At 38.6% G+C, this 14,682-nt stretch overlaps 1 protein-coding gene across 1 annotated transcript in view; it reads left to right on the top strand.

Moving 5' to 3' along the window:
* Positions 1-14,682, top strand: part of SERTM1 (serine rich and transmembrane domain containing 1) — a 68,695-nt gene that overhangs the window by 5,494 nt on the left and 48,519 nt on the right. The window lies entirely within an intron of this gene.

Here is a 14,682-nt window from a genome sequence, read left to right as displayed (position 1 = left end):
GCCTCTAATTAAAGCAGGACTCTAGAAAATGTGGGAGAACTGGCCTTGGTAGGCATAAGGGGCAGGGGATTCAAAGATCCATAGCAGGAGTCCTTGGTCTTCTTCCTACTAATATTTAAAGGGATTAAAGAGGCATCTTCTCCACCTACTGGTCCCATTCCATTTCTTGAAACTCATTTACCTCATTCTTCAGAAGTGTAAACTCCATGAAAGCAGGGATAATGTGTATTATATTCAACAATATACATTCACAATAATAAACCCAGAGTCTGGCACCCAAGAAGTGAGCAACAAAATATTGGTTAATCTGGAAGTCCCAGGGGAGGGGTAAAACACTCTCAGTTAGTAACACTGTAGCTTAAATTAGACCATCCAGTTTAGTTCTGTTGCCTAGTAGTTCTCAGTTGTGTATAGAGAATGAAGAAACTGTGATGGGGGCAAAGGATACAATAAGCTTGGGGGCTACATGGTGTCCCATCCACAGGGAAAATAGCCTTCCACAAAAAGAAAAGATAGCATGGGGTTATGGGTCACCCAGGAGCAGCCAAATTAGTAAAGACCTAGTCAAATGACTATAAATGCCCAGAAGAGGATGGAAACCAAGAGAGTAGAGACAAACAGGTGAGATTAGTGTGTCAGCTGTGGAGAAGTTTTAAGAGAGGAGTGCAGAAAACAAAAGAAAAATACTATCATCAATTAACTAAAAATTTCATTAACTAGGTTTATTAGTCTGCTCAGGGTTCCATAACAAAGTATCACAGACTAGGTGTCTTAACAACAGAAATTTACTTTCTTACAGTTCTGAGGGCTGGGAGCCCAAGACCAAGGTGTCAGCAGAGTTAGTTTATCCTGAGGCCTCTCTGGTTTGCAGATGGCCATCTTCTCTCTGTATCCTCACATGGCCCTTTCTCTCTGTGAGCACATCCCTGGTATGAATCTCTCATTTTGTAAAGACACCAGGCCCATTGGATAAGGCCCCCAATTCACTAGGACCTCATGTAGTCTTAATTACCTCCTTAAAATTCCTATATCTAAATACAGTCACATTGAGAGTTAAGGCTTCCACATATCGTTTGGGGCAGGAACACAACTCAGCCGATAACACCAAAGTTTGCTGAAGACTTGTCTATGTGAAAACAAGCTCTAGAGTAGCAGTTCTCATAGTGTGGTCTCCTGTCCAAAGGCATCAGCATCATCTGGGAACTTAGAAATAAAAATAGGGGGGCCTGCTCCATATCTAATGAATCAGATATATGGGTTGGGGGCTGACAATATGTTTCAACAAGTCTTCTAGGTGATTTTGATACAGACTAAAGCTTGAATACTACAATCTAGAGTAAAATATCTACTCAAAAACATGGGCACAATGAAATTGGTTCTGTATCCTAGTGAATGTGCTGTGGTGGGGAAAAAGTACTGAAAAAAATCTTCACAGCAACCATGCGAGGGGTAATAACATGAAATCCGTTTTATGTATGAAGAAACATGGGCACAGTTCCATAACTGAGTTACCCAACACCATACAGTATTGCACTATAGAGGCAGCAGCAGGGGGATGCCAGGTTGGCTCAGTTATTGAGCATCTGCCTTTGGCTCAGGGTGTGATCCCAGAGTCCTGGGATCGAGTCCCACATGAGGCTTCCTGCATGGAGCCTGCTTCTCCCGCTACCTGTGTCTCTGCCTCTCTCTCTCTCTCTCTCTCTCTCTGTGTGTGTCCTTCATGAATAAATAAATAAAATCTTTAAAAAATAAAAAATAAATAGAGGCAGCAATAGGACTCAGGTCTTCTGATTTAGTGCCAAGACAGTCAATGCTTTCTATCAATCTCCTCTGATACATCCAGTTCTTTTTTTTTTTAATTTAAATTCAATTTCCCAACATATAGTATAACACCCAGTGCTCATCACATCACATGTCCTCCTTAATGCTTGTCATCCAGTTACCCCATCACCCCACCCACCTCCCCTTCTGCAATGCTTTGTTTGTTTCCCAGAGTTAGGAGTCTCTTATGGTTTGTCTTCCCCTCTAATTTTTCCCCATTCAGTTCCCCCCCCATTCCTTTATGGTCCCTTTCACTATTTCTTATATTCCACATATGAGTGAAGCCATATGATAACTGTCTTTCTCCAACTGACTCGGCATAATTTCACTCGGCATAATATTCTCTAGGTCCATCCACATCAATATAAATGGTGGGTATTCATCCTTTCTGATAGCTGAGTAATATTCCATTGTATATATAGACCGCATCTTCTTTTTTTTTTTTTTTTGGTATATTTTTTTATTGGAGTTCGATTTGCCAACATATAGTATAACACGCGGTGCTCATCCCGTCAAGAGCCCCCTCAGTGCCCATCACCCAGTCACCCCATCCTCCCACCCACCTCCCCTTCCACTACCCCTTGTTCATTTCTCAGAGTTAGGAGTCTCTCATGCTCTGTCTCCCTCTCTGATATTTCCCACTCATTTTCTCTCCTTCACTATTTTTTATGTTCCTTGAATGAATGAAACCATATAATGTTTGTTCTTCTCCGATTGACTTACTTCACTCAGCATAAGACCCTCTAGTTCTATCCACATTGAAGCAACTGGTGGGTATTCGTCATTTCCAATGGCCAAATAATATTGAATTGTATATATAGACCACATATTCTTTATCCATTCATCTTTCAATGGACACTGATGCTCTTTCCACAGTTTGGCTATTGTGGACATTGTTGCTATAAACATCGGGGTGCAGGTGTCTCAGTCTTTCACTGCATCTGTATCTTTGGGGTAAATCCCCAGTGGTGCAATTGCTGAGTCATAGGGTAGCTCTATTTCTAACTCTTTGAGGAACCTCCACACAGTTTTCCAGAGTGGCTGCACCAGTTCACATTCCCACCAACAGTGCAAGAGGGTTTCCCTTTCTCCACATCCTCTCCAACAATTGTTGTTTCCTATCTTGTTAATTTTCCCCATTCTCACTGGTGTGAGGTGGGATCTCATTGTGGTTTTGATTTGTATTTCCCTGATGGCAAGTGATACAGAGCATTTTCTCCATTTTCTCATGTGCTTGTTGGCCATGTCTATGTCTTCTTTGGTGAAATTTCTGTTCTTTTTTTTGCCCGTTTCATGATTGGATTGTTTGTTTTTTTGCTGTTGAGTTTAATAAGTTCTTTATAGATCTTGGATACTAGCCCTTTATCTGATATGTCATTTGCAAATATCTTCTCCCATTCTGTAGGTTGTCTTTTAGTTTTGTTGACTGTTTCTTTTGCTGTGCAGAAGCTTTTTATCTTGATTAAGTCCCAATAGTTCATTTTTGCTTTTGTTTCTCTTGCCTTCATGGATGTATCTTGCAAGTAGTTGCTGTGGCCAAGTTCAAAAAAGGTGTTGCCTGTGTTCTCCTCTAGGATTTTGATGGATTCCTGTCTCACATTTAGGTCTTTCATCCATTTTGAGTTTATCTTTGTGTCTAGTGTAAGAGAATGGTTTAGCTTCATTCTTCTGCATGTTGCTGTCCAATTTTTCCAACGCCATTTACTGAAGAGACTCTTTTTTCCACTGGATATTCATTCCTGCTTTGTCAAAGATGAGTTGACCATAGAGTTGAGGGTCCATTTCTGGGTTCTCTATTCTGCTCCATTGATCTATGTGTCTATTTTTGTGCCAGTACCATGCTATCTTGATGATCATAACTTTGTAATATAGCTTGAAGTAATGCATTGTGATGTCCCCAGTTTTGGTTTTCTTTTTCAACATCCCTCTGGCTATTCGGGGTTCTTTTTGTTCCATACAAGTCTTAGAATTATTTGTTCTAACTCTGTGAAAAAAGTCCATGGTATTTTGATAGAGATCACATTGAATGTGTAGATTTCTCTGGGTAGCATAGACATTTTCACAATATTTATTTTTCCAATCCATCAGCATGGAATGCTTTTCTATCTCTTTGTGTCTTCCTCAATTTCTTTCATAAATGTTCTGTAGTTTTTAGAGTACAGATCCTTTACCTCCTTGGTTAGGTTCTTTCCTAGGTATTTATGGTTTTTGGTGTAATTGATACATCCAGTTTTATATATCACACTTGTGGTCTCCCTAGGGCAACTCTTTTGACTTTTACATCAATTATCAATCAAATTATTATCTTATTTTAAATGAAAATTTCTATCTAGTCATGACTTCATGATCAAAACAGTAATTAATAAGTAGAGCACAAGTTATTACAATTAATTTAGGACTTCATGTTTATAGTTGAGAATTGGATGCAGAGAAATTTGACTACATCCTAGAACACCATGGATGGAAAAAAAATCAATGAACATAAATTTAGCAAAACAAAAGTAATATTAGAGCTACAGAGGGTGGGGATTTTGTGAAAGAAGAGAGGGACAGGACAGTTGAAGACAGTCAGCACTTAAAAAGATGCATTTAAATGTGGTCCTTTTCTACCGGGAACATCATTTGGCTTTTGTTTTCTTCTGAGAAAATCTCCACCTCCATCAGCAGTGTGCTCCAGGAAGTCTATGATATGTGAGAGCTCAATTCAAACCCTGGGGAAATAAACATTTAGGGAAGCCAAACGTTGTCTTGAAAACTGGCAAGGGTAAGAAAATTTGGGGGCAGTGCAAAACAGTAAAACCATCTCCTAATTGCTTCCAAGTCCTTTCCATGTGATGCCTTTTTTGGCATGCCAGCGGTTGTGCTGGCTACATTCATAAAACAAAACAAAACAAACTGTAAAATGTACTTTTATTCCCAGAATTTTTACTGAGATTAAATGCCCATCCCCTAAATTTCTGCCTTGCTGATTTAATTAAGGTAGAACAAATCAACTATTTTTACATATGTCAGTTTTAATGTACTTTAAGGTAGTGGTTATCAACATTTACTGCACATCTGAATCAAGTAAGGAGCTTTTAATAATCCATCACCCAGGTTGCACCTCAAGCTAATCAAATCAGTTTCTGGGATGAGCTTCAGAGATTGGTATCTTGTAAACTTTCTAGGTAATTCCAGCACACAAAATCTACAACCTCTGCTCAAAAGTCATATTTCTTTTTCCCCAACTCTCTCATGACAATTACAAGAAAGAAACGAGAAAAGAATTTAATTGACAAAGATAAAATTAGAAAAATTCACCCTATAGAGAATACAAAGAAACTGAGTAGTAATTATATCATTTTCAGCCCTTGCCAGATTAATGACTATATCAAATCTAACTTCTTTAACTAGTATAGCCCTTACTGTTTTATTCCCTGGCAGCTGGCTAGAGTCTAATCTAGGAAAAAAAATTATAAAAATCTTTCCATAAGATGTATTTCCTAGCATGGGAGGAGGGACACTGCAATCAATTAAACCATAAGAAGAAAACAGAGCAGTCTTCAATGTAGCTGGAATGGTTTCTTTTAGACATACACTCTCATTCGGGCTCAAAGTCTTCATTCTAATCATCAAAGAGTTTTGATCATTCCTAAAATACTGGTTTTTTTCCAGGCCAATCAGTGAAAAACAAAAACAAAAACAAAAACAAACAAACAAAAAACCCTGACTAGTTTCACTGTGTCATTCCTCCACATCCTCCTGAAGAAAGACCAGCATTATGTGGGAGATTATGCAGGATAATCCTAGAGGAGGAGAGGACGGAGAGGATAATCCTAGAGGAGGTAATGTCACTGGAAACAGGAAGACCTGAAGGAGATTCCAAGAGTTCCTTCTGCTCCTATACTCAAAAAGGCAATTGAACAGGGAAGAGTTAGCCAGTCCCTCCACTCCCTTGGAGTAGAGATGCTAGCAGGTGCCAGAACTTCTAATGGATTTCTGCTCTGGTCATGGAGGTGTGACTAAAGACTCAGTGCTTGGCCTTGGTCCAGAGCAGCAGAGCTGCCCACCCTCTGGAACCATGTGATTTTGGACACAGTACAGTAAAAAATGAGAAAGGCTCTTTCTTAGATGTTGAAATGTTTTGTCCACCTAAACATAAAGGAAGGGGACTCCAGTATAACTAGGATGGAATTTGATTGTATTCTGGTGGGATAGAGGCCTGAAGAAGATTAATATTGACTTATGGTTTTTAAAAAATGTGAAATTTTTACACTCAAAATTGTAGAGTAAAATTCACACCATTATTCTGGTATTTCAAAGACTGACCCAGTCTCAAGAGTTGAGGGCTGTACCCATCAGAGCATATTTAATTCCAGTTTCAAGATCAAATCACCAATATAAAAGGAATGGACTCCTAAACAGAGTTGCCTACTTTCAGAGACATTACCAGATTTTTCAGGAGAGGCTTGAGACACAAAGATTAATCATCAAACCTAGAAACCTATGTACTTGATAGACATAGTTTCACTTTCACCTCTGGCAGTTTACAAAGCACAGCTAAGCAAGAAATACGGACATAATGTGTAGCTTCCTCTCTATAAGCAGTTCTCATTTATTCTTCCAATAAACTTTTCTGGGTATCTACTAAAGGCCAGGGGCTGGGGAATAAAACTGAGGGCTATACTGGCTAAGGAAATTGGATTTAACACAAGCCTTCACATCTCTTCCCTCTTTAGTTCCTATTAATGACAACTATTGATATAAACCACAGGGCAAAGAGCATTGGAGCTGAAGGACTGCCATGAGCACACGGAAGCTAAAAATCAAATAGAGAAGCACTTGATACCTTAGACAGATAAAATCTATGCTAGCAGAAGTGGAACTAGGAAGCAATGTGATTTGTACCACAAATAAGGAATTGACAGTACCAGCTACCTCTAAAAAGAGGGGTAAAAGCAAGGCTGAAAATGGAAAAATTGGTTAAAAGAACATTTAAGAAGCAGCTTAACCAAAGACTAAAGGTTTACTCTCCAGAAGGGGTGGTATCCTGGACTGTACAGCTGACAATGGGTGGGATTATCACAGTGAATAGGAATTAGGTGAAAGTGTACTAAATGTCAAGACCCCTTCCCAGCTCACAACCTCTGGGAGCCAAGGCCCAGGTAGGAGAGTGGAAGATAGTTCTAGGGGAAGAATCTGACCAGCCCATGGAGAAGAATTGGGGGTCCCTAGTGAAAGGGGACCAGCAAGATCACTAGAGTCAAGCCCAACAGACCTTAAACCCTAAACTTGCATTTAGAGCCTCCAATTAACAACTGGATAGCCTCATTCTTAAATATGACCAGAAAGCCAAATCTTTAAGATTTGTATGTTTGAGATATAAAGCAAATATACAGGGAGAAGAAGGTACTTAGAAGAAATAAGAACAACACAAGGACAAGGTAATTTTAAAAAGATCTATCATCAATATCTCAGAGATATAAGAGATTACATTGATGAAGTAAGAACAGAAGGAAATACTCAGAGAACTAAAAACAAAATTTCAATAAAAAATAAATGCAGGGATCCCTGGGTGGCGCAGCGGTTTGGCGCCTGCCTTTGGCCCAGGGTGCGATCCTGGAGACCCGGGATCGAATCCCACATCAGGCTCTCGGTGCATGGAGCCTGCTTCTCCCTCTGCCTGTGTCTCTGCCTCTCTCTCTCTCTCTCTCTCTCTGTGACTATCATAAATAAATAAAAATTAAAAAAATTTTTAAAAAATGCAAAGAGAGTGCTTTAAAAAAAATTTTAAATAATAGAAATGGAAACTTGATTAGTAGGGGTACAAAATAAAATTCCGAAACTCTCCAGGAAATAGAACAAAATCAAGAGAAGGAAAAAGGAAAAGAAAGGATAACAACAACAACCAGAGCCTCTTCAAATAATAAAAGTTCCAAAAAGGTTAAACAGAATGAAGTTAAATGCAAAAATTTTCCCACAAGAGGAATATGAATTTGCATATTATTTGCTACTCACAATGGATTAATGTAGAACCAAATCAAGACATAGCATTATAAAATTTCTGAATATTGGGCTTAAAGAGAAAATTCTAATGCTTTCCAGAAAAAGAAAAAAGAACAGGAAACATACAAAGCAGTGGGAATCATACGGCTATCAGACTTCTCAACAGCAACACTGGGACCTGGAAGTGGTGCCTGCCTTTAAAAACTAAGGGGGAAATATTTCCTTTCAGAGTTCTATGCCCTGAAAAGCTTTTATCAAGTGATTGTCTAAAATATTTTATTACCATGTGCATTTATTTAGGAAACAACCGAATGATGCGGTACTACAAAATGGAACAAGAGACCAAATAAAAAAACCCATAAAACCCAACAACAAAAACTGACGAGTCGGTAGAAAAGAATATGGACTCCAAGAAATGGGGCATCGTAGAAAGGCAAAGGGAATTTCCAGAATGCCAGTGAAGTGAGGGCCAAGCCTAGACCAGGCTAAGCAAGAGACCAGTCCAGACTGGAATAAGACAATATAAGCCATGTCTTCAGGAAGATGGAACCAAAACTATGATATGGCTGTGTTGGAGAAATGGGGACAGTATAAGTTTAGAGGGGAACAACTGAAAGAATTAAACCCTTATCTTCCAGAAAACAGTGTCAATAGAGAAAAATCTAAAATGTAAAAACCAAGACATAGAAGTATAGGCACTTCTATGTTTTCTGTAACTGCAGAAAACAAACAGCCAAAGCATTAAAGTGACTGCCTGCTAGGTGGAGAAGGAAATGGAAAGGATCAGGGAGACAGGACACCTCTCTCTTATTAAAGTATAGTTAAACTGACAAATTTTAGAAAATCCCACTCTTACCTCAGACATCTCTGTCCCTCTGTCTTTGCAGAGGTGCATTCAGTGTTACACAAAATTATTCCATGGCATTATCAGAGCAATCAGAAAGAATTCATGCTAAAATATGATGGGTTACTGTCAACAAGGCACAGATATGCAACAGGCTCTGTTTTAAAGTTAGGTGGTACATTACTTTTTGGATGAGAAGCTAAGGCAGTAACTCAAGAACAACACTGAGAAACTCTGTGTTCTAGACCTAACTTAAGTAGCATGCAGTATAACCTGGGACAAATCATTCTTCCTCGGAAACCAGAGTTCTAAAATAAGGATTATAATAATATTGACCCTGTTCACAGGAAGGTTATTAGGATAAACTTAGAAATAATTATAAAATGGCTTTGCAAATATTGTATTAGATGAGAATACCTAACCCCAGGCAATATATCTGTGCAGTTGAAATAAAGTTGAAATATCTTTGACTGTTCATCATGGCCATAAAAGAGAATGGAATACAAACCCATTAGCAAATATTAAAGTTGCCCCTAATGAGTTCATTTGTATTAATGGACTACATTGCTCATGGCACTACACAAATCAACAAGATCTCAGTTGAGTGTATCAGGTCAATGGCCAAATCCAGACAATTTTTTTCAAAGATGATTGATGGCTTTTGTCAAATAAATTATTAATTTTAGAAATTCAGATCTAAAAATAGTGTATTGGACAGAATTCTGGGAGAAAACAAAGAATCCATCTTGGGTGGATTCATTTAAATGTGGGCTAAGATAAGGAACTGACTTGAGGTATTGATGCCTTTAGAAACTAAGCACAGAAGCATGGTTACCACCCTTACACCTCAGGGGCAACAGTAGGTAAGCTATGTTGGGAACTCAGGGATTTTGAGCACGTGGAAGCTGAGGGGTGGTAATGGGAGTGCGGTTGAAGAATCCAGACTTTGCCAGAGAATTCTGTTCAAAGTGGGAGAGAGAAGAGAAGACACAGCCCAACTTCACTCTCCCACCACTTATCACATTTTATTCAACATTTTTATTGGGTTGTAAAATCTTTGCTGATTCAGATCACAAAATTCTAGTCCTTCTGCCTTTGTAAGACAATCCATAAGTCAGGTTTTAGAGTTGATGCACAATTAGATTAGATATGTTTGGGAACTAAACACACATTCAAGTTAACAGCATAATTTTTTTTAAAGATTTTATTTATTTATACATGAGAGACACAGTGAGAGAGGCAGAGACATAGGCAGAGGGAGAAACAGGCTCCTCGCAGGGAGCTTGATGCAGGACTTGATCCTAGGACTGCAGAATCACGACTTGAGCCAAAGACAGGTGCTCAACCACTGAGCCACCCAGGTGCCCTTGGGCTAATTTTGAAAAGCAAAAATATTAGTTTTAAACATTGGTACTAACTCTAGTCACTAGATTCAGGAACACAGAATAGTTATTCTAAAAAGGAAAATCTAGTTCTTGTTAAGATATTATTTTCTGTACCTCCCAATCTTCATTCTCCTATTGGTACTTACCACTGGTTGAAACAGAAGCCAGAGGATCAGGAGATACAATTCATAGGTCAGCCTCTCAGGGCACAGAGGAGGCCAGAGGGGACAGAGAATGTATCTCAGGGGTGGTAATGGAGAATAACCAGCATAATAAATTCAACTCCCAGAATTCTGAATATACCCTATCAGCCCAGCTTTAAAGATAAGGTTTGTATCCTGGTACAGCCTCTTTGAAAAACAGTATGGGGATCCCTGGGTGGCGCAGCGGTTTGACGCCTGCCTTTGGCCCAGGGCGCGATCCTGGAGACCCGGGATCGAATCCCACATCAGGCTCCCGGTGCATGGAGCCTGCTTCTCCCTCTGCCTGTGTCTCTGCCTCTCTCTCTCTCTCTGTGACTATCATAAATAAAAAAAAAAAGAAAAAAAAAAAAAAAGAAAAACAGTATGGAGTTTCCTCAGAATGTTAAAAATAAAACTACCCTATAATCCAGTAATTGCACTACTAGGTATTTATCCAAAGCATGCAAAAATGCTGACTTGAAGGGGCACATGAACCCAATGTTTATAGCAGCCCTATCAACAATAGCCAAAATACGGAAAGAGCCCAAATTTCCATTAACTGATGAATGGATAAAGAAGATGTGGTATATATACACAACAGAATATTACTCAGCTATCAAAAAGAATGTGATCTTGGCATTTGCAATGACATGGATGGAACTAGAGAGTATTACACTAGGCTAAGTAAGTCAGTCAGAGAAAGACAAATAGCATATCGATTTCACCGATATGTGGAATTTAAGAAAGAAAACAGATGAACATAGGAGAAGGGAAGGAAAAAGAAAAGAAAAAAACAGAGGGAAGCAAACCAAAAAGACCCTTAACTACAGAGAACAAACTGAAGGTTTCTGGAGGGGAGGTAGGATGGGGGGTTGGGCTATGTGGGTAATGGATATTAAGGAGGGCACTTATACAGAGCATTGGGTGTTATATGTAAGTGATGAATCATTAAATTCTACTCCTGAAACTAACACTACACTATATATATTAACTAACTTGAATTTAAATAAAATAGAAAGACTGAAGAAAATAAGGTTTGTGTCTTCCTTTTAACTTATTCATAAGCCATTGAAATATTCTACTCTACATTATTCTTGGCAGCAAGCAACAAATTCTATATGAGCCTGGGTTTTGATTAGGTACACACTTTGATAGGGATGTTACATGACTAAGTAACAGAAAACCCAATTCCAGTGACTTAAATAAATGGGATTCACCCATGAGATGTTTGGAGGCAGTAGGCTGTGGCATTGTCCACTCTCAGAGACATCAAAGCCAGACTCAGTTATTCTCTGGGCTTTTACCTTATGCATTTCACCTCAAAGTTGTAAAACAGCTATTGCAGCTTCGGACATCAAGGTTTCAAGGAAGGAAAAAGGCCGAATGGAATGGAGAGCAATGCCAGCTGCGTCTGTCTATTTTTATCACGAGAACAAATGCTTTCCTAGAAAACTCAGCCAAATTCCACCTTTGTTTCATTGACCACAACTCCAACACACTTCTAACTGCAAAACAAGCTATGTAAGCATAGATTTAGGTGAATGTTCCTACCCTTCATAGAATCTGGATTCTGGCAGCAAGAAGGAAGTGAAAAGATATTTAACAGGTAACTAAAAGTGTCTTCCACAGTTAAATATCACTTATATATTTTATAATTTGTTACATTAGATACTCAAAAGAAGCTCATTAAAAACTCTTTAAACGTTAGATAAGAAAAAGCAATGTCCACTTACTCTTTTGCTTCTCTAGTGAATGAACCAAAGGGGTAGTGAGTCTATCATCTGAAAGTTGTTATCCTGCCTACCTCCATCAGCCTATTTCTTATAGCAGTTAGGAGAGAACTGATTTAAAAAAAATATCTCAAATGAAGAACATGATTCTGTTGTTTTTAGGTTCCTGTATCTTAGTCATTGCTAGGGCTTATATTTAGTACTGATAGTGCTAACATATTTGCTTGTCAAAATTAGCCCAATTATACTGTTATAAAATCTTATTTAGTTCACAAATACACCCAGTCTTGCATCAACTCTATAAGACTGTGTTCTACTGATTGGCATGAAAAGGCAGCAACACAAGGATTTATAAAACTGAATTGGCAGAGGCTTTACTGTAATTAAAAATATTGAGTAAGATGTCCCTAGATACAGCATTTTGATCAGTTACAAAGCAGAACATGCCACAGACCAAGAGATCCTACACTCCAATTATTGCCTTATACCCAGTAATCCTACTGCTTGTCACAAGAAATAGCTGCCAAGTAAGTCATTTAACAGAGCAAGGAGACACAGAAACCACATTTCAGACTTCCCTATGGCAGTAATTCATCCTGCTTGTACATCTCTAGTGTGATGTGTGACCTTGAGGTGCTATCATTTCAGTGGGTTTTTAATTTTTTTTTACCATTGTTTTATTCTGTATTACACTGCATCTATTATTCATGTGAATCTTGGAACAAAGCTAATCTTCCTGCCACATCACCTTGTTTTCTGTCACACTTCCTTCCTTGGCCACTTCTGCCCCAGAGCATTCTTGATGGAAGCATTTTGTTATACAATCTGCCTACAATGTAAACCTCGCCCTATGGGCTTAACACTGCACTGACTTGCAAAGGGGACGGAAATTCATATTTTGCAGTGTAGACTAAAATCTGAACAATTCTGGTATATCCACAACACCGACACAACAGTATTTCAAAGGTAGCCTTATGCAAAACACCGAGTGATATTCAATTTAGTAATATTGTTCTGTGTTTTAGTTAATCAGTATTGTTGAACCATAACAGAAAAAAGATTTCATAATCATAGAGAGCCATAGCAGACTATAGGTTATAACTTTAATGATGCTTGAAAAATTAAAAGTTTGAAATGGGGTTGTATGATAATGAAGGTCAGTCCTGCATTTAGTGTGTGGACAAAATTACCTCAGGTATCCCCTGAGATGTTTCCTTTAAGACAGCTAATAGGACATGCCACTATTTTGACCTTTTTTTCTTTATTATTTCCTCCATCCTGCTGCTGAGAACATGGTTGGAGCTCTTGACACCATCTTGGATCATGAGGAGGAAAGTCATATCTTAGGAATGGTGGAGTAGTGAACTGGAAAGGGTTTGGGTCCCTCAAGACCTTGAGGTCCAGCTCTGGGGTTTCTACTTGGAGATCTCTACATGAAAAGGAAATAAGCTTCTATTTTGTTTAAGCCATTCCTGTTGTGGGTCTTTAGGGTTCACTGCTAACAGATATTAGCCAAGTAATAGTACTAACTTTGTCAGATACTGTGCTAAGTACTTTATTTATGCTATCATCTTTAATTTGCATAACACTTCTATGAGGCAGGTACTATTATTTTACAAAGGAGAAAATGAGAATTTGAGGAAGTTAACCAACTTACAAGGTGATGCAGCCAGTAAGTAGTGGAAATGGGATTGGAGCTCAGGCATCTGACTCCAGCACCCATGCTTAAGACACTAACCATGGGGGAAAATATCTCTGTGACTTTGACTCATGTCTCCTCTATATAGTTCCTCTTTATCATTTCAAGCACTGTTCTGTGCTTTTCCTTTCCTTTTATCATTTCAAGCACAGTTTTTTAGCCTTTCCTTTCTCCAAACGTCCTACCTATTAAGCAAATACTTTAATAGGTTACAATACTCCATGTTATCTAAGATTAAGGAAGGGAGGGATGGCATTTATTCTGATAGAGCATATATATAATTGGCTTGTGCTTTGCAGCAAAAACAATTTAATTTTCCTTACTGCTCTACAGTGGGGAAAAATAAGTAGAAGGCAGAGAAAACATCCTGAAGGGTGATTCAGTAAGTTCTCTGTGGTCAGAGAACAATCTGCAGCCAGTAATGTTCCAAAGCAACCCTCCACAACATAATATTTAAAGTTCTTTTTAGGTCAGAATCTAGAGAAAGAAAGAAAAATAAGCTTTAAAAGTGTGAAAAGAGAAGTGTCTTGCCAAGAAAAAGTTAAGAATAAGCTTTGGTAGACTAGACCACAATACCTTTGTTTCTCCATTATTATAATGAATTCTTTAGAGTGTCTAGTCTGGGATAACTTTCTTTCAGCCTCTACTTGGATTGTTGACAAAAATCTCAAAGATTTTCCACCAAATTCATGTTTTCCCTTCATTCATTATTTTTAGTAAATATTTATTGGTCCCCTATAAAGCGCTAGGCTTTGTGTTGGGCTCAAAGATGAGTATGAAAATAAAGAAGACATTGCCACTGCTCTACTCTGCTTGGGGAGAGAGAGAACATAGTGTGGGCTAGGGGCCAAGAAAGGGATGACCTGCAGGGGGGTAACACAATGGGCTATTCTGGCTGGCTGAGAGGTCTGGACACCATCCAATGTCATGGAGAGCCACCAAAGGATTTTAGGCAGAGGATTAACAACAGTTTTGTTTTAAAACTCTAATTCCACACAGAAGCATGAAAGATAGGTAAAATGAGATGAGTTTGGAG

This window comes from Canis lupus, chromosome 25, assembly GCF_011100685.1.
Source record: "Canis lupus familiaris isolate Mischka breed German Shepherd chromosome 25, alternate assembly UU_Cfam_GSD_1.0, whole genome shotgun sequence".
NCBI lineage: Eukaryota > Metazoa > Chordata > Mammalia > Carnivora > Canidae > Canis > Canis lupus.
This window is presented reverse-complemented; position numbering and strand designations above follow the sequence as displayed.